Genomic DNA, 27,846 nt, shown 5'->3' on the forward strand with positions numbered 1-27,846 from the left:
TCTCAACAAAATGAAAATTTAAGATTGATGTTTGGAAAAAATTTAAAACAATAAAAAATGTAAGTAAAGAAAATTTATTCACACTCTACAAACGAACACAAATTTTTTGTTGTCCAAGTTTGGGAAATTCCACTAGTTCAACCCTTATGGAATGGAATTTGATAAGAAACAGATTTCTAACTGATCCTAACATGTTTAAAATATGGATATGCATGCTTTAAACTTGTTAAAGATGCAAATGCCCAATGGATCCAAACCTTTTAAAGTGAACAACAAATGCTCATTAAATTCTCAAGTGAACGTGCGGTGGGATATTTACCCGAGTCAAAAAGCCATTATTTTCCCATTTGCAAAAAGCTGACCTAACAATCGTATATGATTTTTAAAGTGATTTACAAGTCAATCATGCGTAACGGGCTTTGCTTTTGTAAGAAATGACTTATGGATTGGGAGTCAACACTCAGTTAAAAATCCCCCTCCTCCCACTTTTCCCGATCATTTCAAAAACTAATATATAAAAACTAAAAGAGGTTGCAAACCCTAAAAATTTCAGAGACTTTTTGAAAATTTCTCTCAACTACATTTGTGCATTTCCGTTCCAATTTAGATGTTCTATTTTTACATAAATCAAAACTTTCTGCTTTCACTTTCCAATTCTCTCATAAACAGGAAGATAAAGGCAAAATAGATCACAAAAAAATGAAAAGTTTAGAGTTTATGTATGGAAAAATTAAAAACTATAACAAATGTAAGTAAAGAAAATTTAATCACACACCACAAATGAACACAAAAGTTTAGTTGTCCAAGTTTGGAAAATTCCACTAGTTCAACCGTAACGGCTTGGAATTTGATAAGAAGGAGATTTGTAACTGATCCAAACATGTTTTAAATATGACTATGCAAGTTTGAAATACATTAAAGATGCAAATACCCTATGGATCCAAACCTTTTAAAGTGAACAACAATTGCTCATTAAATTCTCAAGTGAACGTAAGATGGGATATTTACCCAAACAAGCCATTATTTTGCCCATTTAAAAAAAGCTAACCTAAAATTCACAAATGATTTGTAAAGTGATTTATTGGTCAATCATGCGTAACGTCTATGTTTTTTTAAGAAATGACTTTTGGATTGGGATTCAACACACAGTTAAAAATCCCCCGCCTACCCCTTTTCCCGACCATTGCAAAACCTAATATATAAAAGTTAAAAGAGTTTACAGCCCCTAAAAATTATAGAGACTTTTTGGAATTATCTCTTTCGACATTTGTGCATTTCCATTCCGTGTTAGATGTATATTTTTTTCTGAAATCAATACTTTGAGTTTTTACTTTCTAATTCTCTAGTAAACATGAAGATAAAGGCAAAATATATCACAAAAAAATTAAAATTTTATTGTTTGTGTATGGAAAAAATAAAAATAAAACAAAATGTATGTAAAGAAAATTTATTCTCACACCACTAACGAATACAAAATTTTTGTTGTCGAAGTTTGGGAAATTCCACTAGTTCAACCCTAATGGCTTTGAATTTGATAAGAAAGAGATTTCTAATTGATCCTATCATGTTATAAATATGGATAAGTAGGCTTGAAACATGTTAAAGATGCAAATGCCCTATGGATCCAAACCTTTTAAAGTGAACAAGAAAAGCTCATTAAATTCTCAAGTTAACGTGCGGCGGGATATTTACACGAGTCAAACAAGCCATTGATTTGCCCATTTAAAAAAACCTGACCTACCAATCACAAATGATTTGTAAAATGATTTATCGGTCAATCATGGGTAACGGGCTATATTTTTGTAAGAAATGACTGATGGATTGGGAGTCAACAATCAATTAAAAATACTCCGCCTCCACCTTTTCCCGATCATTACAAAGCCTAAGATATATATAAACTAAAAGAGCTCCTTGTCCCTAAAAGTTATAGAGACTTTTTGGAATTATCTTTGTCTACATTTGTGCATTTCTATTCCATTTTAGCAGTACACCTTTATCTAAAATCAAAACATTGAGTTTTCACTTTTCGATTCGTTCGTAAACAGGAAGATAAATGGTAAACAGATCACTACAAAATGAAAATTTTAGAATTTTTGTATAGAAAAAATTAAAAAAATATCAAATGAAGTAAAGAAAATTTATTCACACACCACAAATGAAGACAAAAATTTAGTTGTCCAAGTTTGGGAAATTCCACAAGTTCAACCCTAACGGCTTTGAATTTGATAAGAAAGTGATTTCTAACTGATCCTAACATGTTTTAAATTATGATATGCATGCTTGAAACATGTTAAAGATGCAAATGCCCTATAGATCCAAAGCTTTTAGAGTGAACAACAAATGCTCAATAAATTCTCAAGAGAACATGCGGTGGGATATTTACCCGAGTCAAACAAGCCATTATTTTTCCCATTTACAAAAAAGCTGACCTAATAATCATAGATGATTTGTAAAGTAATTTATCGGTCAATCATGCATAAATCAAAACTTTTAGTTTTCAGTTTCCGATTCTCTCATAAAGAATATCTAAAGCCAAAAAAGAACACAACAAAATGAAAATTTTACAGTTTATGTATGGAAAAAATTTTAAAAAATAACAAATATAAGTAAAGAAAATTTATTCACACACCACAAACGAACACAAAAGTTTTGTTGTCCAAGTTTGGGAAATTTCACTAGTTCAACCCTAATGGCTTTGAATTTGATAAGAAAGATGTTTCTAATTGATCCTAACTTGTTTTAACTATGGTTATGCTTGCTTGAAACATTTTAAAGATGCAAATGCCCTATCTATCCAAAAAGTTTAAAGCGAACAACAAATGCTCATTAAATTCTCAAGTGAACGTGCGGTGGGATATTTACCCGAGTCAAACAAGCCATTATTTTACCCATTCACAAAAAACTGACCTAACAATCACAGATGATTTGTAAAGTGATTTATCGGTCAATCATGCGTAATGGGCTATGTTTTTGTGTGAAATGACTTATAGATTGGGAGCATACACTCGGTTAAAAATTCTCCTCCTCCCCTTTTTTCTGATTATTGCAAAACTTAATGTATAAAAACTAAAAGAGTTTCAAGTCCATAAAAGTTATAGAGAATTTTTGGAATTATCTCTCTCTACATTTGTGCTTTTCCATTCCATTTTAGATGTACACTTTTTTCTTAAATCAAAACTTTGCGTTTTCAATTTTCGATTCTCTTGTAAACAAGAAGATAAAGGAAAAATAGATCACAACAAAATGAAAATTTTAGACTTTATGTATGGACAAAATTAAAAAAAATAACAAATGTAGGTAAAGAAAATTTATTCACACACACAAAAGTTTTGTTGTCAAAGTTTGGGAAATTCCACTAGTTCCACCCTAAAGGCTTTGAAGTTGATAAGAAAGAGATTTCCAATATATCCTAACATGTTTTAAATGTGGATATGCATGCTTGAAACTTGCTAAAGATGCAAATGCCCTATGGATCCAAACCTATTAAAGTGAACAACAAATGCTCATTAAATTCTGAAGTGAACGTGAGGTGGGATATTTACCCTAGTCAAACAAGCCATTATTTTGCCCATTTACAAAAAGCTGACCTAACACTCACAGAAGATTTTTGAGGGGATTTATCGGTCAATCATGCGTAACGGGCTATGTTTTTGTAAGAAATGACTTTTGGATAGGGATTTAACACACAATTAAAAATCCCTCGCCTACCCCTTTTCCCGATCATTGCAATACCTAATATATAAATATTAATAGAGTTTACAGTCCCTAAAAGTTACATAGAGTTTATGGAATTATCTCTCTCTTCCTTTGTGCATTTCCATTCCATTTTAGATGCATACATTTTTCTTAAAACAAAACTTTGAGTTTTCACTTTCCGATTCTCTCGTAAACAAGAAGATACGGCAAAATAGATCACAATAAAATTAAAATTTTAGTGTTAAAGTATGGAAAAAATTATCAACAATAAAAAATTTAAGTAAAGAAAATTTATTCACACACCACAAATGAACAGAAAAGTTTTGTTGTCCAAGTTAGGGAAAGTCCACTAGTTCAACCCTAAGGGATTGGAATTTGATAAGAAAGAGATTTTTAATTGATCATAACATGTTTTAAATATGGATATGCATGCTTTAAACATGTTAAAGATGCAAATGCCCTAGGGATCCAAACCTTTTAAAGCGAATAACAAAGGCTCATTAAATTCTCAAGTGAACATGCGGTAGGATATTTACCCGAGTCAAACAAGCTAGTATTTTGCCCATTTACAAAAAGCTAACCTAAAACTCACAGATGATTTGTAAAGTGATTTATCGGTCAATCATGCATAATGGGCTGTGTTTTTGTAGTAAATGACTTACGGACTGGGAGACAAGACTCAGTTAAAGATCCCTCGCCTTCCCTTGTCCCGATCATTGCAAAACCTAATATATAAAACTTAATCAATTTGCAGTCCATAAACTGATTGGGTGTCAACACTCTGTTAAAAATGCCTCGCCTCCCCCTTTTCCTGATCAATGCAAAACTTAATATATAGAAACTAAAAGAGTTTCCAGTCCCTAAAATTTACAGAGAATTTTTGGAATTAGCTCTCCCTACATTTGTGCTTTTCCAATCCATTTTAGATGTCCCCTTTTTTCTTAAAACAAAACTTTGTGTTTTCACTTTCCGATTCTCTTGTAAACAAGAAGATAAAGGCAAAATAGATCACAACAAAATGAAAATTTTAGAGTTTATGTGTGGACAAAATTTAAAAAATAACTAATGTAAGTAAAGCAAATTTATTCACACACACTAAAGTTTTGTTTTCCAAATTTGGGAACTTCCACTAGTTCAACCCTAATGGCTTTGAATTTGATAAGAAAGAGATTTCTAACTCATCCTAACATGTTTTAAATTTGGATATGCATGCTTGAAACTTGTTAAAGATGCTAATGCCCAATGGATCCGAACCTTTTAAAGCGAATAGCAAATGCTCATTAAATTCTCAAGTGAACATGTGGTGGGATATTTACCCGAGTCAAAAAGGCCATTATTTTGCCCATTTAAAAAAACGCAGAGCCAACACATAAATGATTTGTAAAGTGATTTATCGGTCAAACATGTGTAACGGGCTATGTTTTTTTCATATATGACTTATGGATTTGGAGTCAACACTCAGTTAAAAATCCCTTGCCTCCTCAATTTCCTGATCATTATAAAACCTAATATATAAAAACTAAAAGAGCTAGCAGTAGCTAAAAGTTACAGAGACTTTTTGGAATTATCTCTTTCTATATATGAGCATTTCCATTCCATTTTAGATGTATACTTTTTTATTAAATCAAAACTTTTAGTTTTCAATTATCTATTTTTTCGTAAACAAGAAGATAAAGGAAAAATAGATCACAAAAAAATGAAAATTGTGAGTCAAGATAATTTATTCACACACACTAAAGTTTTGTTTTCCAAATTTATTCACACACACTAAAGTTTTGTTTGAAACATGTTAAAGATGAAAATGCCCTATGGATCCGTACTTTTTAAAGCGAACAACAAATGCTCATTAAATTCTCAAGTGAACATGCGGTGGGATATTTACTCGATTCAAACAAGCCATTATTTTGCCCATTTACAAAAAAGCTGACCTAACAATCATAGATGATTTGTAAGGTGATTTATTGGTCAATCATGCATAAATCCAAACTTTGAGTTTTATGTTTTCGATTCTCTCGTAAACAAGAATCTAAAGTAAAAAAAATGACAAAAAAATAAAATTTTTAGAGTATATGTATAGAAAAAATTAAAAACTATAACATATGTAAGTAAAAAAAATTTATTCACACACCACAAACAAACACAAAAGTTTTGTTCTCCAAGTTTGGGAAATTCCACTAGTTCAACTTTAATGGATTTGAATTTGATAAGAAAGATATTTCTAACTAATCCTAACATGTTTTAAATATGCATATGCTTGCTTGAAACATTTTAAAGATGCAAATGCCCTATCTGTACAAAACTTTTAAAGCGAACAACAAATGCTCATTAAATTCTCAAGTGAACGTGCCGTGGGATATTTACCAGAGTCAAACAAGCCATTATTTTGCCCATTCACAAAAAGTTGACCTAACAATCACATATGATTTGTAAAGTGATTTATCGGTCAATCATGCGTAACGGGCTATGTTTTTTTAAGAAATGACTTATGGATTGGGAGTCAACATTCAATTAAAAATCCCCCGCCTCCCCCTTTCTTGATCATTGGAAAACCTAATATATAAAAACTAAAAGAGTTTGCAGTCCCTAAAAGTTACAGAAACATTTTGGAATTATCTCTCACTATATTTCTGCATTTACATTCCATTTTAGATGTACACTTTTCTCTTAAATTAAAACTTTGAGTTTTCACTTTTTTATTTTTTCGTAAACAAGAATATAAAGGCAAAATAGATCACAAAAAAATGAAAATTTTTGAGTTTATGTATTGAAAAAATTAAAAACAATAACATATGTTAGTAAATAAAATTTATTCACACACCACAAATGAACACAAAATTTTGTTGTCCAAGTTTGGGAAATTCCTCTAGTTCAACCCTAATTGATTTGATTTATAAAAGAAAGAGATTTCTTACAGTTCCTAATATGTTTTAAATATGGATGTGCATGATTGAAACATTTTAAAGATGCAAATGCCCAATGGATCCAAACCTTATAAAGTGAATAGGAAATGCACATTAAATTCTCAAGTGAACGTACGGTGGGATATTTACCCGAGTCAAACAAGCCAATATTTTGCCCATTTACAAAAAGCTTGCCAAACAATCACAAATGATTTCAAAGTTATTTATCGGTCAATCATGCCTAATGGGCTATGTTTTTGCAAGAAATGACTTACGGATTGCGTGTCAACACACTTAAAAATCCCCCGCCTCCCCCTTTTTCCGATCATTGCAAAACCTAATATATAAAAACTAAAAGAGTTTGCAGTCCCTAAAAGTTACAGAGACTTTTTGGAATTATCTCCCTCTTCATTTATGCTTTTCCATTCCATTTTAGATGTACACTTTTTTCTTAAATCAAAACTTTGAGTTTTCACTTTCTGATTTTCTCGTAAACAAGAAGATAAAGGCAAAATTGATCACAACAAAATGAAAATTTTAGAGTTTATGTATGGAAAAAATTACCAACAATAACCAATGTAAGTAAAGAAAATTTAATCACACACCACAAACGAACACAAACGTTTTGTTGTCCAAGTTTGGCAAATTCCACAAGTTCAATCCTAATGGCTTTGAATTTGATAAGAAAGAGATTTTTATCTGATCCTAACATGTTTTATATGTGGATATGCATGATTTAAACAGGTTAAAGATGCAAATACCCTATGGATCCAAACCTTTTAAAGAGAACAACAAATGTTAATTAAATTCTCAAGTGAACATGCGGTGGGCTATGTTTTATAAGAAATGACTTATAGATTGGGTACCAACACTCAGTTAAAAATGCCCCTCCTCCCCCTTTTCCTGACCAATGCAAAACTTAATATATAAAAACTAAAAGAGTTTCCAGTCCCTAAAATTTAGAGAGAATTTTTGGAATTAGCTCTCCGTACATTTGTGCTTTTTCAATCCATTTTAGATGTACACTTTTTTCTTAAATCAAAACTTTGAGTTTTCACTTTCCGATTCTCTTGTAAACAAGAAGATAAAGGCAAAATAGATCACAACAAAATAAAAATTTTTAGAGTTTATGTATGGACAAAATTAAACAAAATAACAAATGTAAGTAAAGCAAATTTATTCACACACACAAAAGTTTTGTTTTCCAAATTTGGGAACTTCCACTAGTTCAACCCTAATGGCTTTGAATTTGATAAGAAAGAGATTTCTAACTCATCCTAACATGTTTTAAATTTGGATATGCATGCTTGAAACTTGTTAAAGATGCTACTGCCCAATGGATCCGAACCTTTTAAAGCAAATAACAAATGCTCATTAAATTCTCAAGTGAACGTGTGGTGGGATATTTACCCGAGTCAAAAAGGCCATTATTTTGCCCATTTACAAAAATGCAGAGCTAACACACAAATGATTTGTAAAGTGATTTATCGGTCAAACATGTGTAACGGGCTATGATTTTTTCATATATGACTTATGGATTTGGAGTCAACACTCAGTTAAAAATCCCCCACATCCTCAATTTCCTGATCATTATAAAACCTAATATATAAAAAATAAAAGAGCTAGCAGTACCTAATAGTTACAGAGACTTTTTGGAATTATCTCTTTCTATATTTGATCATTTCCATTACATTTTAGATGTATAATTTTTTCTTAAATCAAAACTTTGAGTTTTCAATTACCTATTTTCTCGTAAACAAGAAGATAAAGGAAAAAAAGATCACAAAAAAATGGAAATTGTAAGTAAAGAAAATTTATTCACACACACTAAAGTTTTGTTTTCCAAATTTGGGAAATTCCACTAGTTCAATCCTAATGTTGTTGAATTTGATATGAAAGAGATTTTTAACGCAGCCTAACATGTTTTAAATATGGATATGCATGTTTGAAACGTGTTAAAGATGAAAATATCCTATGGATCCGAAGCTTTTAAAGCGAAAAAAAAAATGCTCATTAAATTCTCTAGTGACATTCGGTGGGATATTTACCCAAGTCAAACAAGCCATTATTTTGCCCATTTACAAAAAGTTGACCTAACAATCACAGATGATTTGTAAATTGATTTTTCGGTAAATCATGCATAACGGGCTTTGTTTTTGTAAGAAATGACTTACGAATTGGGGGACAAGACTCAGTTAAAAATCCCATGTCTACCCCTTTTCCCGATCATTGCAAAACCTAATATATAAAAATTAAAAGAGTTTACAGTCCCTAAAAGTTACAGAGAGTTCATGGAATTATCTCTCTCTTCATTTGTGCATTTCCATTCCATTTTATATGCACACTTTTTTCTTAAAGCAAAACTTTGAGTTTTCACTTTCCGATTCTCTCGTAACCAAGAAGATAAAGGCAAAATAGAACACAACAAAATGAAAATTTTATGCTTTATGTATGGAAAAAAATAAAAAAAATCACAAATGTAAGTAAAGAAAAATATTCACACACCACAAATGAACACAAAAGGTTTTGTTTTCCACAAAAGTTTTTTTTTTCCAAGTTTGGGAAATTTCACTATTTTAACCCTAATTTACCCTAATGGCTATGAATTTGATAAGAAAGAGATTTCTAACTGATCCTAACATGTTTTAAATATGGATATGCATGCATGAAACATGTTAAAGATCCAAATGCACTATGGATCCAAACATTTTAAAGTGAACAACAAATGTTCATTAAATTCTCAAGTGAACATACGGTGGGATATTTACCCTAGTCGAACAAGCCAATATTTAGCACAATTTCAAAAAGTTGTCCCAACAATCACAGACGATTTGTATAGTGATTTATCGGTCAATCATGAATAACAGGATATGCTTTTGTAAGAAATGACTTTTGGATTTGGAGTCAACACTCAGTTAAAAATCCCCCACCTCTCCCCTTTTTCCGATAATTGCAAAACCTAGTATATAAAAACTAAAAGAGTTTGTAGTCCCTGAAAGTTATAGAGATTTTTTGGAATTATCTCTCTCTACATTTGTTAATTTCCATTCCATTTTAGATGTACTTTTTTTCTTAAATCAAAACTTTGAGTTTTCAGTTTCCGATTCTTTTGTAAACAAGAATCTAAAGACAAAAACGATGACAACAAAATGAAAATTTTAGAGTTTATGTATGGAAAAAATTAAAAACAATAACAAATGTATGTAAAGAAAATTTATTCACAAACCACAAACGAACACAAAAGTTTTGTTGTCCAAGTTTGGGAAATTCCTCTAGTTCAACCCTATTGACTTTGAATTTGATAAGAAAGAGATTTCTATGCGATCCTAACATGTTTTAGATATGGATATGCATGCTTGAAACATGTAAAGATGCAAATGCCCTATGGATCTAAACCTTTGAAAGCGAACAACAAATGCTCATTAAATTCTCAACTGAACGTGCTGGGGGATATTTTCCTGAGTCAAACAAACCATTATTTTCGCATTTACAAAAAGCTGACCTAACAATCGCATATGATTTTTAAAGTGATTTATCGGTCAATCTTGTGTAATGGGCATTTTTTTTTAAGAAATGACTTATGGATTGGGAGTCTAAACTCGTTTAAAAATCCCATGCCTCCCCCTTTTCCAGATCATTGCAAAACCTAATATATAAAAACTAAAAGAGTTTGCAATCGCTAAAAGTTACAAAGACTTTTTGGAATTATCTCACTCTACATTTGTGCATTTCCATTTCATTTTAGATGTACACTTTTTTCTTAACTAAAATTTTTGAGTTTTCACTTTTCGATTCTCTACTAAACAAGAAGAAAAAGGCAAAAAAGAACACAAAAAAAAGAAAATTTTAGAATTTACGAATGAAAAAAATTAAAAACAATAAAAAATGCTAGTAAATAAAATTTATTCGCACACCACATATGAACAATAAAGTTTTTTTTCCAAGTTTGGGAAATTCCACTAGTTCAACCCTAATGGCTTGGAATTTGATAAAAAACAAATTTCTAATTGATGCTAACATTTTTTAAATATGGATATGCAAGCTTAAAAATAAAGATGCAAATGCCCTATGGATCAAAACCTTTGAAACCGAACAACAAATGCTCATTAAATTCACTAGTGAACATGTAGTGGGATATTTACCCGAGTCAAAGAAACCTTTTTTTGCGCATTTATAAAAAGCTGACCTAACAATCACAAATGACTTGTAATGTAATTTATCGGTCAATCATGTGTAACGGGCTATGCATTTGTAAGAAATGACTTATGGATAGGGAGACTACACTCGGTTAAAAATCCCCCGTCTCCCCCTTTTCCTGATCATTGCAAAACCTAATATATAAAAACTAAAAGAGTTTGCAGCCCCTAAAGTTATAGAGAATTTTTGGAATTATTTCTCTCTATATTTGTGCATTTCCAATCCATTTTATATGTACACTTTTTTCTTAAATCAAAACTTTGAGCTTTCACTTTCCGATTCTTTCGTAAACAAGAAGATAAAGGCAAAATAGATCACAACTAAATAAAAAATTTAGAGTTTCTGTATGGTAAAAATTAAAAACAATAACAAATGGAAGTAAAGAAAATTTATTCACACACCACAAACGAACACAAAAGTTTTGGTGTCCAAGTTTTGAAAATTCCACTAGATCAACCGTAATGGCTTGGAATTTGATAAGAAAGATTTCTAACTGATCCTTACATGTTTTAAATATGGATATGCATGCTTGAATGAAGTTAAAGATGCAAATGCCCTATGGATTCAAACCTTTTAAAGCAAACAACAAATTCTCATTAAATTCTCAAGTGATCGTGCGGTGGGAAATTTACCCTAGTCAAACTAGCCATTATTTTTCCCATTTAAAAAAAGCTGACCTAACAATCACATATGATTTGTAAAGCAATTTATCGGTCAATCATGCATAACGGGCTATGTTTTTGTAAGAAATGACTTATGGATTGGGAGTCAACACTGGATTAAAAGTCCCTCGCTTCCCACTTTTCCCGATCATTTCACAACCTAATATATAAGAACTAAAAGAGTTTGCAGTCCTTAAAATTTACAAAGAATTTTTGGAATTATCTCTTTCTACATTTGTGCATTTCCCTTCCTGTTTAGATGTACACTTTTTTGTTAAATCAAAACTTTCAGTTTTCACTTTCCGATTCTTTCGTAAACAAGAAGATAAAGGCATAATATATCACAACAAAATGAATATTTTAGAGTTTATATATGGAAAAAATTAGACACAATGACAAATGTAAGTACAGAAAATTTATTCAACCACCACAAACAATCATAAAAGTTTTGTTGTCCAAGTTTGGGAAAGTCCACTAGTTCAACCCTAATGGCTTGGAATTTAGATAAGAAGGATATTTCTAACTGATCCTGACATGTTTTAAATATGGATATGCATGCTTGAAACATGTTAAAGATGCAAATGCCCGATGGATCCAAAACTTTTAAAATGAACAACAAATGCTCATTAAAATCTCACGTGGAGGTGTGGAGGGATATTAACCTGTGTCAAACAAGCCATTATTTTGCCCATTTACAAAAAGCTTACCTAACAATCACAGATAATTTGTAAAGTGATTTATCGGTCAATCATGCGTAACGGGATATGTTTTTGTAAGAAATGACTTATGGATTGGGAGTCAACACTCAATTAAAAATCCTCCGTCACCACATTTTCCCGATCATTGCAAAACAAATATATACAAACTAAAAGAGTTTGCAGTCCCAAAAAGTTGCAGAGACTTTTTGTAATTATCTCTCTCTACATTTCTGCATTTCCATTCCATTTTAGATGTACACTTTTTTCTTAAATCAAACTTTGAGTTTTCATTTTCCGATTCTTTCATAAACAAGAAGATAAAGGGAAAATAGATCATAAAAAAATCAAAATTTTAGAGTTTATGGATGGAAAAAATTAAAAACAATAAGAAATGTAAGTAAAGAAAATTTATTCACACACCACAAACGAACAAAAAAATTTTGTTCTAAAAGTTTTGGAAATTCAACTAGTTCAACCCTAATGGCTTGGAGTTTGACAAGAAAGAGATTTCTAACTGATCCTAACATGTTTTAAATAAGGATATGCATGCTTGAAACATGTTAAAGATTCAAATACCCTATGGATCCAAACCTTTTAAAGCGAACAACAAATGCTCATTAAATTCTCAAGTGAACGTGTGGTTTTACCTGAGTCAAACAAACCATTATTTTGCCCAATTACAAAAAGCTGACCTAACAATCATAGATGATTTTTAAAGTGATTTATTGGTCAATCATACATAATGGGCTATGTTTTTGTAAGAAATGACTTATGGATTGGGAGTCAACACTGAGTCAAAACAACCCCGCCTCTCCCTTTTCCCGATCATTGCAAAACCTAATATATAAAAAATAAAAGAGTGTGCATTCCCTAAAAGTGACAGAGAATTTTTAGAATTATCTCTATAAATTTGTGCATTTCCATTCCATTTTAGATGTACACTTTTTTTTTAATTCAAAACTTTGAGTTTTCACTTTTCGATTTTCCCGTAAACAAGAACATAAAGGCAAAATAGAACACAACATAATGAAAATTTTAGACTTTAGGTATGGAAAAAATTAAAAACAATATCAAATGTAAGTAAAGAAAAATATTCACCCACCACAAACGAACACAAAAGTTTTTTTGTCCATGATTGGGAAATTTCACTATTTCTACCCTAATGGCTTTAAATTTGATAAGAAAGAGATTTGTAACTCATCCTAACATGTTTTAAATATGGATATGCATGCTTGAAACAAGTTAAATATGCAAATGTACTTTGGATCCAAACATTTTAAAGCAAACAACAAATGCTCATTAAATTCTCAAGTGAACGTGTGGAAGGATATTCACCCGAGTCAAGCAAGCCAATATTTTGCCCATTCTCAAAACGTTGACCTAACAATCACAAATGATTTTTAAAGTGAATTATCGGTCAATCATGAATAACGGGCACAAAAGTTTTGTTGTCCTAGTTTGGGAAATTCCAACGGTTCAACCCTAATGGCTTTGAATTTGATAAGAAAGAGATTTCTAACTGATCCTAGCATGTTTTAAATATGGATATGAATGCTAGAAACATGTTAAAGATACAAATGCCCTACGGATCCAAACCTTTTAAAGCAAAAAACAAAAAATTCTCAAGTGAACGTGTGGTGGGATATTTACCCGAGTCAAACAAGCCATTATTTTGCCCATTTAAAAAAAGCTGACCAAACAATAACTGATGACTTGTAAAGTGATCTATCAGTCGATCATGCGTAGCAAGCTATGTTTTTGTAAGAAATGACTTATGGATTGGGAGTCAGCACTCAGTTAAAAATCCTCCGCCTCCCCCTTTTCCTGACCATTGCAAAACCTAATATATAAAAACTAAATAGGTTTGCAATCCCTAAAAGTTATAGAGACTTTTTTTGAATTATCTCTCTCTACATTTGTGCATTCCCATTCCATTTTAGATGTACACTTTTTTCTTAAATCAAAACTTTCAGTTTTCACAACACCACAAATGAAAATGTTAGAGTTTATGTGTGGAAAAAATTAATAAAAATAACAAATATAAGTAAATAAAATTTATTCACACACCACAAATGAACAAAAACGTTTTTTTTTCCAAAATTGGGAAATTCCACTAGTTCAACCCTAATGGCTTGGAATTTGTTAAGAAACAGATTTCCAACTGATCCTAACATTTTTTAAATATGGATATGCATGCTTGAATATTGTTAAAAATGCAAATGCCCTATGTATGCAAACCTTTAGAAGTGAACAACAAAAGCTCATTAAATTCTCAAATGAACGTGCAGTGGGATATTTACCCGAATCAAACAAGCCATTATTTTGCGCATTTTCAAAAAGCTGACCTAACAATCACGTATGATTAGTAAAGTGATTTATCGGCCAATCATGTGTAACGGGCTATGTTTTTATAAGATATAACTTAGGGATAGGGAGTCTACACTCGGTTAAAAATCCCACGCCTCCCCCTTTTCCTGATCATTGCAAAACCTAATATATAAAAACTAAAAGTGTTTGCACTCCCTAAAAGTTACAGAGAGTTTTTGGAATTATCTCTCTCTAAATTTTTGCATTCCAATTCCATTTTAGATGTACGCTTTTTTCTTAAATCAAAACTTTGAGTTTTTACTTTACGATTCTTTCGTAAAGAAGAAGATAAAGGTAAAATAAATCAGAACAACATAAAATTTTTAGAGTTTATGTATGGAAAAAATTATAAACAATAAGAAATGTAAGTAAAGAAAATTTATTCACACACCACAAACGATTACAAAAGTTTTGGTCTCCAAGTTTGGGAAATTCCACTAGTTCAACCGTAATGGCTTGGAATTTGATAAGAAAGAGATTTCTAACTGATCCTTGTTTTAAATATGGATATGCATGCTTGAAACAAGTTAAAGATGCAAATGCCCTATGGATCCAAAAATTTTAAAGCGAACAACAAATGCTCATTAAATTCTCAAGTGAACGTGCGGTGGGATATTTACCCGAGTCTAACAAGCCATTATTTTGCCTATTTACAAAAAGCTGACTTACCAAGTACATATGATTTGTAAAGTGATTTATGGGTCAGTCATGCGTAATGGGCTATGTTTATGTCAGCACTCAGTTAAAAATCCCCCACCTCCCCTTTTTCCCGATCATTGCAAAACCAAATATATAAAAACTAAAAGAGTTTGCAATTATTTACCCGACTCAAACAAGCCATTATTTTGCCCTAAACCCTAAAAGTTACTGAGAATTTTTGGAATTATCTCTCTCTAAATATGTGCATTTCCATTCCATTTTAGATGTACGCTTTTTTCTTAAATCAAAACTTTGAGTTTTCACTTTCTGACTCTTTCGTAAACAAGAAGATAAAGGCAAAAGAAATCAAAACAAAATAAAAATTTTAGAGTTTATGTTTGGAAAAAATTAAAAACAATAAGAAAAGTAAGTAAAGAAAATTTATTCACACACCACAAACGATTACAAAAGTTTTGGTGTCCAAGTTTTGGAAATTCCACTAGTTCAACCGTAATGGCTTGGAATTTGATAAGAAAGAGATTTCTAACTGATCCTTACATGTTTTAAAAATAGATATGCATGCTTGAAACATGTTAAAGATGCAAATGCCCGATGGATCCAAAAAATTTAAAGCGAACAACAAATGCTCATTATATTCTCAAGTGAACATGCGATGGGAAATTTACCCGAGTCTAACATGCCATTATTTTGCCCATTTACAAAAAGCTGACCTACCAATTACATAAGATTTGTAAAGGGATTTATGGGTCAGTCATGCGTAACGGGCTATGTTGATGTCAGCACTCAATTAAAAATCCCCTACCTCCGCCTTTTCCTGATCAATGCAAAACCAAATATATAAAAACTAAAAGAGTTTTCAATTATATACCCGACTCAAACAAGCCATTATTTTGCCCTAAACCCTAAAATTTACAGAGACTTTTTGGAATTATCTCTCTCTAAATTTGTGCATTTACATTCCATTTTGGATGTACACTTCTTTCTTAAATCAAAACTTTGAGATTTAACTTTACGATTCTCTCGTAAACAAGAAGAAAAAGGCTAAATAGATCACAACAAAACGAAAATTTTAGAGTTTATGTATGGAAATAATTAACCACAATAACAAATGTAACTAAAGAAAATTTATTCACACACCACAAACCAACACAAAACTTTTGTTGTCCAAGTTTGGGAAATTCCACGAGTTTAACCCTAATGGGTTTGAATTTGATAAGAAAGTAATTTCTAACTGATCCTAACTTGTTTTAAATATGGATATGCATGCTTGAAACATGTTAAAAAAGTAAATGCTCATTAATCCAATCCTTTTAAAGTGAACAAAAAATGTTCATTAATTTATCATGTGAACGTGTGGTGGGATATTTAACCGAGTCAAACAAGTCATTATTTCGGCGATTTACAAAAAGCTGACCTAACAATGACAAATAATTTTTAAAGTGATTTATCAGTCAATCATGTGTAACAGGCTATGTTTTTGTAACAAATGACTTATGGATTGGGAGTCAACACTCAGTTAATAATCCCTCGCCTTCCCCTTTTCCCGATTATTGCCAAACCTAATATATAAAAACTAAAAGAATTTGCAGTCCCATTTTTCTGAAATCATCACTTTGAGTTTTCACTTTTCGATTCTCTCGTAAAGAAGAAGATAAAGGCAAAATAGTTCACAACCTAATGAAAATTTTAGAGTTTATATAAGGAAAAAAATTAAAACAATAACAAATGTAAGTAAAGAAAATTTATTCACACACCACAAACGAACACAAAAGTTTTGTTGTCAGAGTTTGGGAAATTCCACCAATTCAACCCTAATGGCTTGGAATTTGATAAGAAAAAGATTTCTAACTGATCCTAAAATGTTTGAAATATGGATATGCATGCTTGAAACATGTCAAATATCCAAAAACCCAATGGAATAATACCTTTTAAAGCGAACAACAAATGCTCATTAAAATCTCAAGTGAACGTGCGGTGGGATATTTACCAGAGTCAAACCAGCCATTATTTTTCCCTTTTATAAATAGTTGACCAAACAATCACAGATGATTTGTAAAGTGATTTATCGGTCATCATCCATAATGGGCGATGTTTTTTTAAGAACGTACTTATGGATTGGGAGTAAACACTCAGTTAAAAATCCCCTTCCTCCCCCTTTTCCCGATCATTGCAAAACCTAATATATAAAAACTAAGAGAGTTTTTAGTCCCTAAAAGTTACAGAGACTTTTTGGAATTATCTCCCTCTACATTTTTACATTTCCATTCCATTTTAGAAGTAAACATTTTTTTTAAATCAACACTTTGAGTTTTCACTTTCCGATTCTCTCATAAACAAGAAGAGAAAGGAAAAATAGATCACAAAAAAATGAAAAATTTAGAGTTTATGTATGGAAAAAATTAAACCCAATAATAAATGTATGTAAAGAAAATTAATTCTCACACCACAAACAAACACAAAAGTTTTGTTTTCCAAGTTTAGGAAATTCCTCTAGTCCAACCCTAATAGCTTGGAATTTTATAAGAAAGAGATTTCTAATTGATCCTAACATGTTTTAAATTTGGATATGCATGCTTGAAACATGTTAAATACACAATGCCTTATGGATCCAAACCTTTTAAAGCGAACAACAAATGCTCATTAAATTCTCAAGTGAACAAGCGATGGGATATTTACGCGAGTCAAACAAGCCATTATTTTGCCCATTTACAAAAAGCTGACCTAACAATCACAGATGATTTGTAAAGTGATTTAACGGTTAATCATGCGTAACGGGCTATGTTTTTGTAAGAAATGACTTATGGATTGGAAGTCAACACTCAGTTAAAAATCCCTCGCCTCCCCCTTTTCCCATTCATTGCAAAACCTAACATAAAAAAACAAAAAGACTTTGCAGTCCCTAAAAGTTACAGAGAGTTTTTGGAATTATCTCTCTTTACATTTGTGCATTTCCATTCAATTTTAGATTGATACTTTTTTCTGAAATCAAAACATGGAGTTTTCACTTTCCGATTCTCTTGTAAACAAGAAGATAAAGGCAAAAAAGATCACAACAAAATGAAAATTTTAGAGTTTATTTATAGAAAAAATAAACACAATAACAAATTTAAGTAAATAAAATTTATTCACACTCGACAAATGAACACAAAAGTTTTTTTGTCCATGTTTTGGAAATTCCACTAGTTCAACCCTAATGGCAAGGAATTTGATAAGAAAGAGATTTCTTACTATTCCTAACATGTTTTAAATATGGATATGCAAGCTTGAAATACAGATGCCCAATGGATCCAGACCTTTTATAGCGAAAAAAAAATGCTGATTAAATTATCAAGTGAACGTACAATGGGATATTCACCCGAGTAAAACAAGCCATTATGTTGCCCATTTTCAAAAAGCAAACCTAACAATCACTTATGATTTGTAAAGTGATTTATCGGTCAATCTTGCGTAACGGCTATGTTTTTGAAAGAAATTACTTATGGATTGGGAGTCAACACTCGGTTGAAAATCCTCCGCCACCACATTTTCCCGATCATTGCAAAACCAAATATATAAAAACTAAAAGAGTTTTCAGTCCCAAAAAGTTACAAAGACTTTTTGTAATTATATCTCTCTACATTTGTGCATTTCTATTCCATTTTAGATGTAAATTTTTTTCTTAAATCAAACTTTGAGGTTTCACTTTTCGATTCTCTTGTAAACAAGAAGAAAAAGGCAAAATAGATAAAAAAAATAAAAATTTTAGATTTTAAGTCTGAAAAACTTAAAAACAATAAAAAATGTAAGTAAAGAATATTTATTCACACACTACAAACGAACACAAAAGTTTTTTTTTCCAAGTTTTGGAAATTCCACTAGTTCAACCCTAATGGCTTGCAATTTGATAAGAAAGAGATTACTAACTGATCCTAACATGTTTTAAATATGGATATGCATGCTTGAAACATGTTAAAGATGCAAATGCCCTATGGATCCAAACCTTTTAAAGCAAATAACAAATGCTCATTAAATTCTCAAGTAAACGTGCGGTGGGATATTTACCCGAGTCAAACAAGCCATTATTTTGCCCATTTACAAAAAGTTGAGCTAACAATCACAGATGATTTGTAAAGTGATTTCTAACTGATCCTTGCATGTTTTAAATATGGATATGCATGCTTGAAATTTGTTAAAGAAGCAAATGCCCTATGGATCCAAACCTTTGAAAAAAAAAACAACAAATGCTCATTAAATTCTCAAGTAAACCTGTGGTAGGATATTTACCCGAGTCAAAGAAGCCATTATTTTGCCCATTTACAAAAAGTTGAGCTAACAATGATAGATGATTTGTAAATTGATTTATTGGTCAATCATATGTAACAGGCTTTGTTTTTTTTAAGAAATGACTTATGGATTGGGAGTCAAATCTCAGTTAAAAATACCCCGCCACCCCCTTTTCCCGAACATTGCAAAACCTAATATATAAAACCTAAAAGAGCTAGCAGTCCCTAAAAGTTACAGAGACTTTTTGGAATTATCTCTCTACATTTGTCCATTTCCAATCCATTTTAGATGTACATTTTTTTCTTAAATCAAAACTTTGAGTTTTCACTTGCCGATTCTCTCGTAAACAAGAAGATACGGTCTAAATAGATCACAAAAAATTGAAAATTTTATAGTTTCTGTATGGATTAAATTAAAAAAAAACAAATGTAAGCAAAGATATTTTATTCACACTCCACAAACGAAGACAAAATTTTTGTTGTCCAAGTTTCGAAAAATCCACTAGTCCAACCCTTAAGGCTTGTAATATTATAAGAAAGAGATTTCTAACAGATCCTAACATGTTTTAAATAAGGATATGAATGCTTGAAACAAGTTAAAGATACAAATTCCCTATGGATCCAAACCTTTTAAAGCGAACAACAATTGCTCATTAAATTCTCAATTGAACGTGCGGTGGGTTATTTACCCGAGTAAAACAAACCATTATTTAGCCCATTTACAAAAAGCAGACCAAACAATCAGAGATGATTTGTAAAGTGATTTATCGGTCAATCATGCGCAACGGGCTATGTTTTCGTTAGAAATGACTTATGGACTGGGAGTCAATACTCAGTTAAAAATCCCTCGCCTACCCCTTTTCCCAATCATTCCTTAACCAACTATATAAAAACTAAAAGTGCTAAAAGACCCTAAAAGTAACACAGATTTTTTAGAATTATCTCTCTCAACATTTGTGCATTTCCATTCCATTTTAGATGTACATTTTTTTCTTAAATCAAAACTTTGAGTTTCACTTTGCAATTCTCTCGTAAAAAAGAAGATAAAGGCAAAATAGTTCACAAAAAAATGAAAATTTTAGAGTTTATGTATGGAAAAAATTAAAAACAATAAAAAATGTAAATAAAGAAAATTTATTCACACACCACAAATGAATACAAAAGTTTTATTGTCCAAATTTGGCAAATTCCACTAGTTCAACCCTAATGGCTTGGAATTTGATAAAAAAGAGATTTCGAACTGATCCTAACATGTTTTAAATATGGATATGCATGCTTGAAACATGTTAAAGATTCAAATGCCCTATGGATCCAAAACTTTTTAAGTGAAAAACAAATACTCATTAAATTCTCAAGTGAAAGTACGATGGAATATTTACTAGAGTCAAACAAGTCATTATTTTTCCCATTTAGAAAAAGCTAACCAAACAATCATAGATGATTTGAAATGTGATTTATCGCTCAATCATGAGTAACGGGCTATGTTTTGGTAAGAAATGACTTTGTGATTGGGATTGAGCACTCAGTTAAAAATACCCCGCTTCCCTCTTTTCCTGATAATTGCATAACCTAAATATAAAAATTATAACAGTTTGATGATCCTAAAAGTTGTAGAGAATTTTTGTAGTTATCTCTCCCAACATTTGTGCATTTCCAATCTATTTTAGATCTACAATTTTTTCTTAAATTATAACTTTGAGTTTGCACTTTCCGATTCTCCCGTAAGAAAAGAAAATAAAGACAAAATAGATCACAACAAAAAGAAAATTTTAGAGTTTATGGTTGGAAAAAATAAAAAAGAATAACAAATGTAAGTAAAGAACATTTATTCACACACCACAAACGAACACAAAAGTTTTGTTCACCAAGTTTGGGAAACTCCACTAGTTCATCCCTAATGGCTTGGAATTTGATTAGAAAGAGTTTTCTAACTGATCCTAAAAGGTTTTAAATATGGATATGCATGCTCTAACCATGTTAAAGATGCAAATGTCCCATGGATCCAAACTTTTTAATGCGAACATCAAATGCTCATTAAATTCTCAAGTGAACGTGCAGTGGGATATTTACCCAAGTCAAACAAGCAATTATTTTGCCCATTTACAAAACGCTGGACAAACAATCATAGATGATTTGTCCTGGGGTTAATTGGTCAAAAATGCATAACTGGTTGTGTTTTCTTAAGAAATGACTTTTGGATTGGGAGTCAACACTTAGTTAAAGATCCCCCGCCTCCTCTTTTCTCGATCATTGCAAAACCTAATATATAAAAAATAAAAGAGTTTGCAATCCCTAAAAGTTACAGATAAATTTTGGAATTATCACTCTCTACATTTGTGCATTTCCATTCCATTTTAGATGTACATTTTTTTCTTAAATCAAAACTTTGAGTTTTCACTTTCCGATTGTCTCATAAAGAAGAAGATAAAGGCAAAAATAGATCACAACAAAATAAAAATTATTGACATTATGTATGGAAAAAATTAAACTCAATAAAAAATTTAAGTAAAGAAAATTTATCCACACACAAAAATGAACACAAAAGTTTTGTTGTCCAAGTTTGGCCAATTCCAATAGTTCAACCCTAATGGCATGGAATTTGATAAGAAAGAGATTTCTAACTGATCCTAACAAGTTTTAAATATGGATATGCATACTTGAAACATGTTAAAGATTCAAATTCCCTATGGATCCAAACCATTTAAAGTGAACAACAATTGCTTATTGAATTCTCAAGTAAATAATCGGTGGGATATTTACGCGAGTAAAACAAGCCATTATTTATCCCATTTACAAAAAGTTGACCAAAAAATCACATATGATTATTAAAGTGATTTATCGGTCAATCATGTGTAACAGGCTATGTTTTCGTAAGAAATGACTTATAAATTGGGAGTCAACACTAGTTAAAAATCCCCCGCCTCCCCCTTTTCCGGATCATTGCAAAACCTAATATATAATAACTAAAAGAGTTTGTAGTCCCTAAAAGTTACAGAGACTTTTTGGAATTATCACTCTCTACATTTGTGTATTTCCATTCCATTTTATATCTACAGTTTTTTTCTTAAATGAAAACTTTGAATTTTGACCTACCGATTCTCTCGTAAAAAAAAAGAGAAAGGCAAAATAGCTCACAATAAAATGAAAATTTTAGAGTTTATGTATGGAAAAAACTAAAAAAAATAACAAATGTTATGTAAAGAAAATTTATTTTCACACCACAAACGAATACAAAAGTTTTGTTGTCCAAATTTGGGAAATTCCACTAGTTCAACCCTAATGGCTTGCAAATTTGATAAGCAAGAGATTTCTTACTGATCCTCACATGTTTTAAATATGGATATGCATGTTTGAAACATGTTAAAAATTCAAATCCCCTATGGGTCCAAACCTTTTAAAGCAAATAACAATTGCACATTAAATTCTCAAGTGAACGTGCGGTGGGATATTTTCCCGAGTCAAACAAGCCATTATTTTTCCCATTTACAAAAAAGTGACCTAACAATCATAGATGATTTGAAAAGTTATTTATCGCTTAATCATGCGTAACAGGCTATGTTTTGGTATGAAATGACTTTGTGATAGGGAGTCAACACTGAGTTAAAAATCCCCCGCATCCCTCCTTTCTGGATAATATCAAAACCTAAATTTAAAAATTAAAACAGTTCGATGTCCCTAGAAGTTACAGAGACTTTTTTGTAGTTATTTCCCAAGATTAGTGCATTTTTATTCCATTTTAGATGCACATTTTTTTCTTATATAAAAAATTTGAGTTTTCACTTTCCGATTCTCTCGTAAAAAAGAAGATAAAAAAAATCACAAAAAAAAGAAAATTTTGGAGTTTATGTTTGGAAAAAATTTAAAACAATAAAAAATGTAAGTAAAGAAAATTTATTCACACACCACAAATGAACACAAAAGTTTTGTTGCCCACTAGTTCAACCCTAATGGCTCGGAATTTGATTAGAAAGAGATTTTTAATTGATCCTAACATGTTTTAAATATGGATATGCATGCTTGAAACATGTTAAAAAGGAAAATGTCCTACGGATTCAAACCTTTTAAAGCGAACTTCAAATGCTCATTAAATTCTCAAGTGAACGTGCAGTGGGATATTTACTCAAGTCAAACAAGAAATTATTTTGCCCATTTATAAAACGCTGACCTAACAATCACAGATGATTTGTAAAGTGATTTATCGGTCAACCATGGGTAACTGGTTCTATTTTTTTTAAAAATGACTTTTGGATTGGGAGTCAACACTCAGTTAAAGATCCCCCGCCACCATCTTTTCCCGATCATTGCAAAACCTAAAATAGAAAAAGTAAAAGTGTTTGTAGTCCCCACAAGTTACACAGACCTTTTGGAATTATCTCTCTCTACATTTGTGGATTTCATTCCATTTTAGATGTAAATTTTTTTCTTAAATCAAAAATTTGAGTTTTCACTTTTCGATTTTTTCGTAAACAAGAAGATAAAAGCAAAATAGACCACAACAAAATGAAAATTTAGAGCTTATGTATGGAAAAATTTAAAAACCAAAACAAATGTAAGTAAAGAATATTTATTCACACCCCACAAACAAACACAAAAGTTTTGTTGTCCAAGTTTGGGAAATTCCACTAGTTCAACGCTAATGGCAAGGAATTTGATAAGATAGAGATTTCAAACTGAACCTAAAATGTTTTAAAAATTGATATGCATGCTTGAAACATGTTAAAAAGAAAAATACCCTATGGATCCAAACCTTTTAAAGCGAACAACAAGTGCTCATTAAATTCTCAAGTGAACGTGCGGTGGGATATTTACCCGAGTCAAACAAACCATTATTTTGCCAATTTACAGAAAGCTGACCTAACAAACACATGAGATTTGAGAAGTGATTTTTCAGTCTATCATACGTAACAGGCTATGTTTATTTTATGAAATGACTTATGGATTGGGAGTCAACAATCAGTTCAAAATCCCCCGCCACCCCCTTTTCCCGATCATTGCAAAACCTAATATATAAAACCTAAAAGTGCAAGCAGTCCCGAAAAGTTATAGAGACTTTTTGGAATTATCTCACTCTACATTTGTGCATTTCCAATCCATTTTAGATGTACACTTCTTTCTTAAATCAAAACTTTGAGTTTTCACTTTCCGATTCTCTCGTAAACAAGAAGATACAGTCTAAATAGATCGAACAAATTGAAAATTTTATAGTTTATGTATGAAAAAAATTTAAAATACTAAAAAAATGTAAGTAAAGAACATTTATTCACACACCACAAACGAACGCAAAAGTTTTGTTGCCCAAGTTTGGGAAATTCCACTAGTTCATCCCCCAATGGCTTGGAATTTGATTAGATAGAGTTTTCTAACTGATCCTAACATGTTTTAAATATGGATATGCTTGCTCTAACCATGTTAAAGATGCAAATGTCCTATGGATCCAAACCTTTTAAAGCGAACATCAAATGCTCATTAAATTCTCAAGTGAATGTGCGGTGGGATATTTACCCAAGTCAAACAAGCAATTATTTTGCCCATTTACAAAACGCTGACCAAACAATCATAGACGATTTGTAAAGTGATTTATTGGTCAACAATGCATAACTGGCTGTGTTTTTTTTAAGAAATGTCGTTTGGATTGGGAGTCAATACTTAGTGAAAGATCCCCCACCTCCCTCTTTTCCCGATCATTGCAAAACCTAATATATTAAAAGTAAAAGAGTTTGCTGTCCCTAAAAGTTACAGATACATTTTGGAATTATTTCTCTCTACATTTGTGCATTTCCATTCCATTTTAGATGTACACTTTTTCTTAAATCAAAACTTCGAGTTTGCACTTCCCGATTGTCTCGTAAAGCAAGCCAATATTTATTCCATTTACAAAAAGTTGACCAAAAAATTACATATGATTATTAAAGTGATTTATCAATCAATCATGTGTAACAAGCTATACTTCGTAAGAAATGACTTATTGATTGGAAGTCAACACTTACCTAAAAATCCCTGCCTCGCCCTTTTCCCGATCATTGCAAAACCAAATATATAAAAACTAAAAGAGTTTGTAGTCCCTAAAAGGTACAAAGACTTTTTTCAATTATCTCTCTCTACATTTGTGTATTTTCATTCCATTTTATATCTACACTTTTTTTCTTAAATGAAAACTTTGAGTTTTCACTTTCCGATTCTGTCATAAAAAAACGATAAAGGCAAAATAGCTCACAACAAAATGAAAATTTTAGAGTTTATGTATGGGAAAAACTAAAAAAAATAACAAATGTTCAGTAAATAAAATTTATTCACACACCACAAACGAATACAAAAGTTTTGTTGTCCAAATTTGGGAAATTCCACTAGTTCAACCTAATGGCTTGCAAATTTGATAAGAAAGAGATTTCTTACTAATCCTAACCTATTTTAAATATGGATATGCATGCTTGAAACATGTTAAAGATGCAAATCCCCTATGGATCCAAACCTTTTAAAGTAAACAACAATTTCACAATAAATTCTCAACTGAACATAGGGTGGGATATTTTCCTGAGTCAAACAAGCCATTATTTTTCCCATTTACAAAAAGCTGACATAACAATCACAAATGATTTGAAAAGTTATTTATCGCTTAATCATGCGTAACGGACTATGTTTTGGTAAGAAATGACTTTATGATAGGGAGTCAACACTCAGTTAAAAATCCCCCACTTCCCTCTTTTCCAGATAATGTCAAAACTTAAATTTAAAAATTAAATTAGTTTGATGTTCCTAGAAGTTACAGGGACTTTTTTGTAGTTATGTCCCAACATTAGTGCATTTCCATTCCATTTTAGATGTAAATTTTTTTCTTCAATCAAAAATTTGAGTTTTCACTTTCCAATTCTCTCGTAAAAAAGAAGATAAAGGAAAAAGAAATCACAAAAAAAAGAAAATTTTAGAGTTTATGTATGGAAAAAATTTAAAACAATAACAAATGTAAGTAAAGAAAATTTATTCACACACCACAAATGAACACAAAAGTTTTGTTGCCCAAATTTGGGAAATTCCACTAGTTCAACCCTAATGGCTTGGAATTTCATTAGAAAGAGATTTCTAACTAATCCTAACATGTTTTAAATATGGATATGTATGCTTGAAACATGTTAAAAATGCAAATGTCCTATGGATCCAAACCTTTTAAAGCGAACAAAAAATGTTCATTAAATTCTCAAGTGAACGTGCGGTGGGATATTTACCCAAGTCAAACAAGAAACTATTTTGCCCATTTATAAAACATTGACCTAACAATCACAGATGATTTGTAAAGTGATTTATTGGTCAATCATGGGTAACTAGTTCTATTTTTGTAAAAAATGACTTTTGGATTGGGAGTCAACACTCAGTTAAAGATCCCCCGCCACCCCCTTTTCCCGATCATTACAAAACCCAATATAGAAAAAGTAAAAGAGTTTGCAGTACCTGAAAGTTACAGAGACATTTTGGAATTATCTCTCTCTACATTTGTTCATTTCATTCCATTTTAGATGTAAGTTTTTTTCTTAAATCAAAACTTTGAGTTTTCACTTTCCGATTATTTCGTAAACAAGAAGATAAAGGCAAAATAGATCACAAAAAAATGAAAATTTAGAGTTATGGAAAATTTTAAAAAGCACAAAAAATGTAAGTAAATAATATTTATTCACACCCCACAAACGAACACATAAGTTTTGTTGTCCAAGTTTGGGAAATTCCACTAGTTCAACCCTAATGGCTTGGAATTTGATAAGAAACAGATTTCTAACTGATCTTAACATGTTTTAAATATGGATATGCATGCTTGAAATATGTTAAAGATGAAGATGCCCTAAGGATCCAAAACTTTTAAAGCGAACAACAAATGCTCATTAAATTCTCAAGTGAACGTGCGGTGGGATATTTACCCGAGTCAAACAAGCCATTATTTTGCCAATTTTAAAAAAGGTGACCTAACAATCACAGCTAGATTGCAAAGTGATTTTTTGGTCTATCATACGTAATAGGCTATGTTTATTTTCAGAAATGACTTATGGATTGGGAGTCAACAAACAGTTAAAAATTGCCCGCCAACCCCTTTTCCCGATCATTGCAAAACCAAATATATAAAACCTAAAAGTGCAAGCAGTCCCTAAAAGTTAGAGAGACTTTTTGGAATTATCTCACTCTACATTTGTGCATTTTCAATCAATTTTAGAAGTACACTTCTTTCTTAAATCAAAACTTTGAGTTTTCACTTTCCGATTCTCTCGTAAACAAGAAGATACAGTCTAAATAGATCACAACAAATTGAAAATTATATAGTTTATGTATGGAAAAAATTCAAAACAATAACAAATGTAAATAAAGAACATTTATTCACACACCACAAACGAACACAAAAGTTTTGTTGCCAGAGTTTGGAAAA

The sequence above is a fragment of the Aristolochia californica genome, unplaced genomic scaffold, assembly GCF_029961685.1.
Source record: "Aristolochia californica isolate CCGP_79_NKW_82.1479 unplaced genomic scaffold, dmAriCali1.0.hap1 SCAF_11, whole genome shotgun sequence".
Lineage (NCBI taxonomy): Eukaryota > Viridiplantae > Streptophyta > Magnoliopsida > Piperales > Aristolochiaceae > Aristolochia > Aristolochia californica.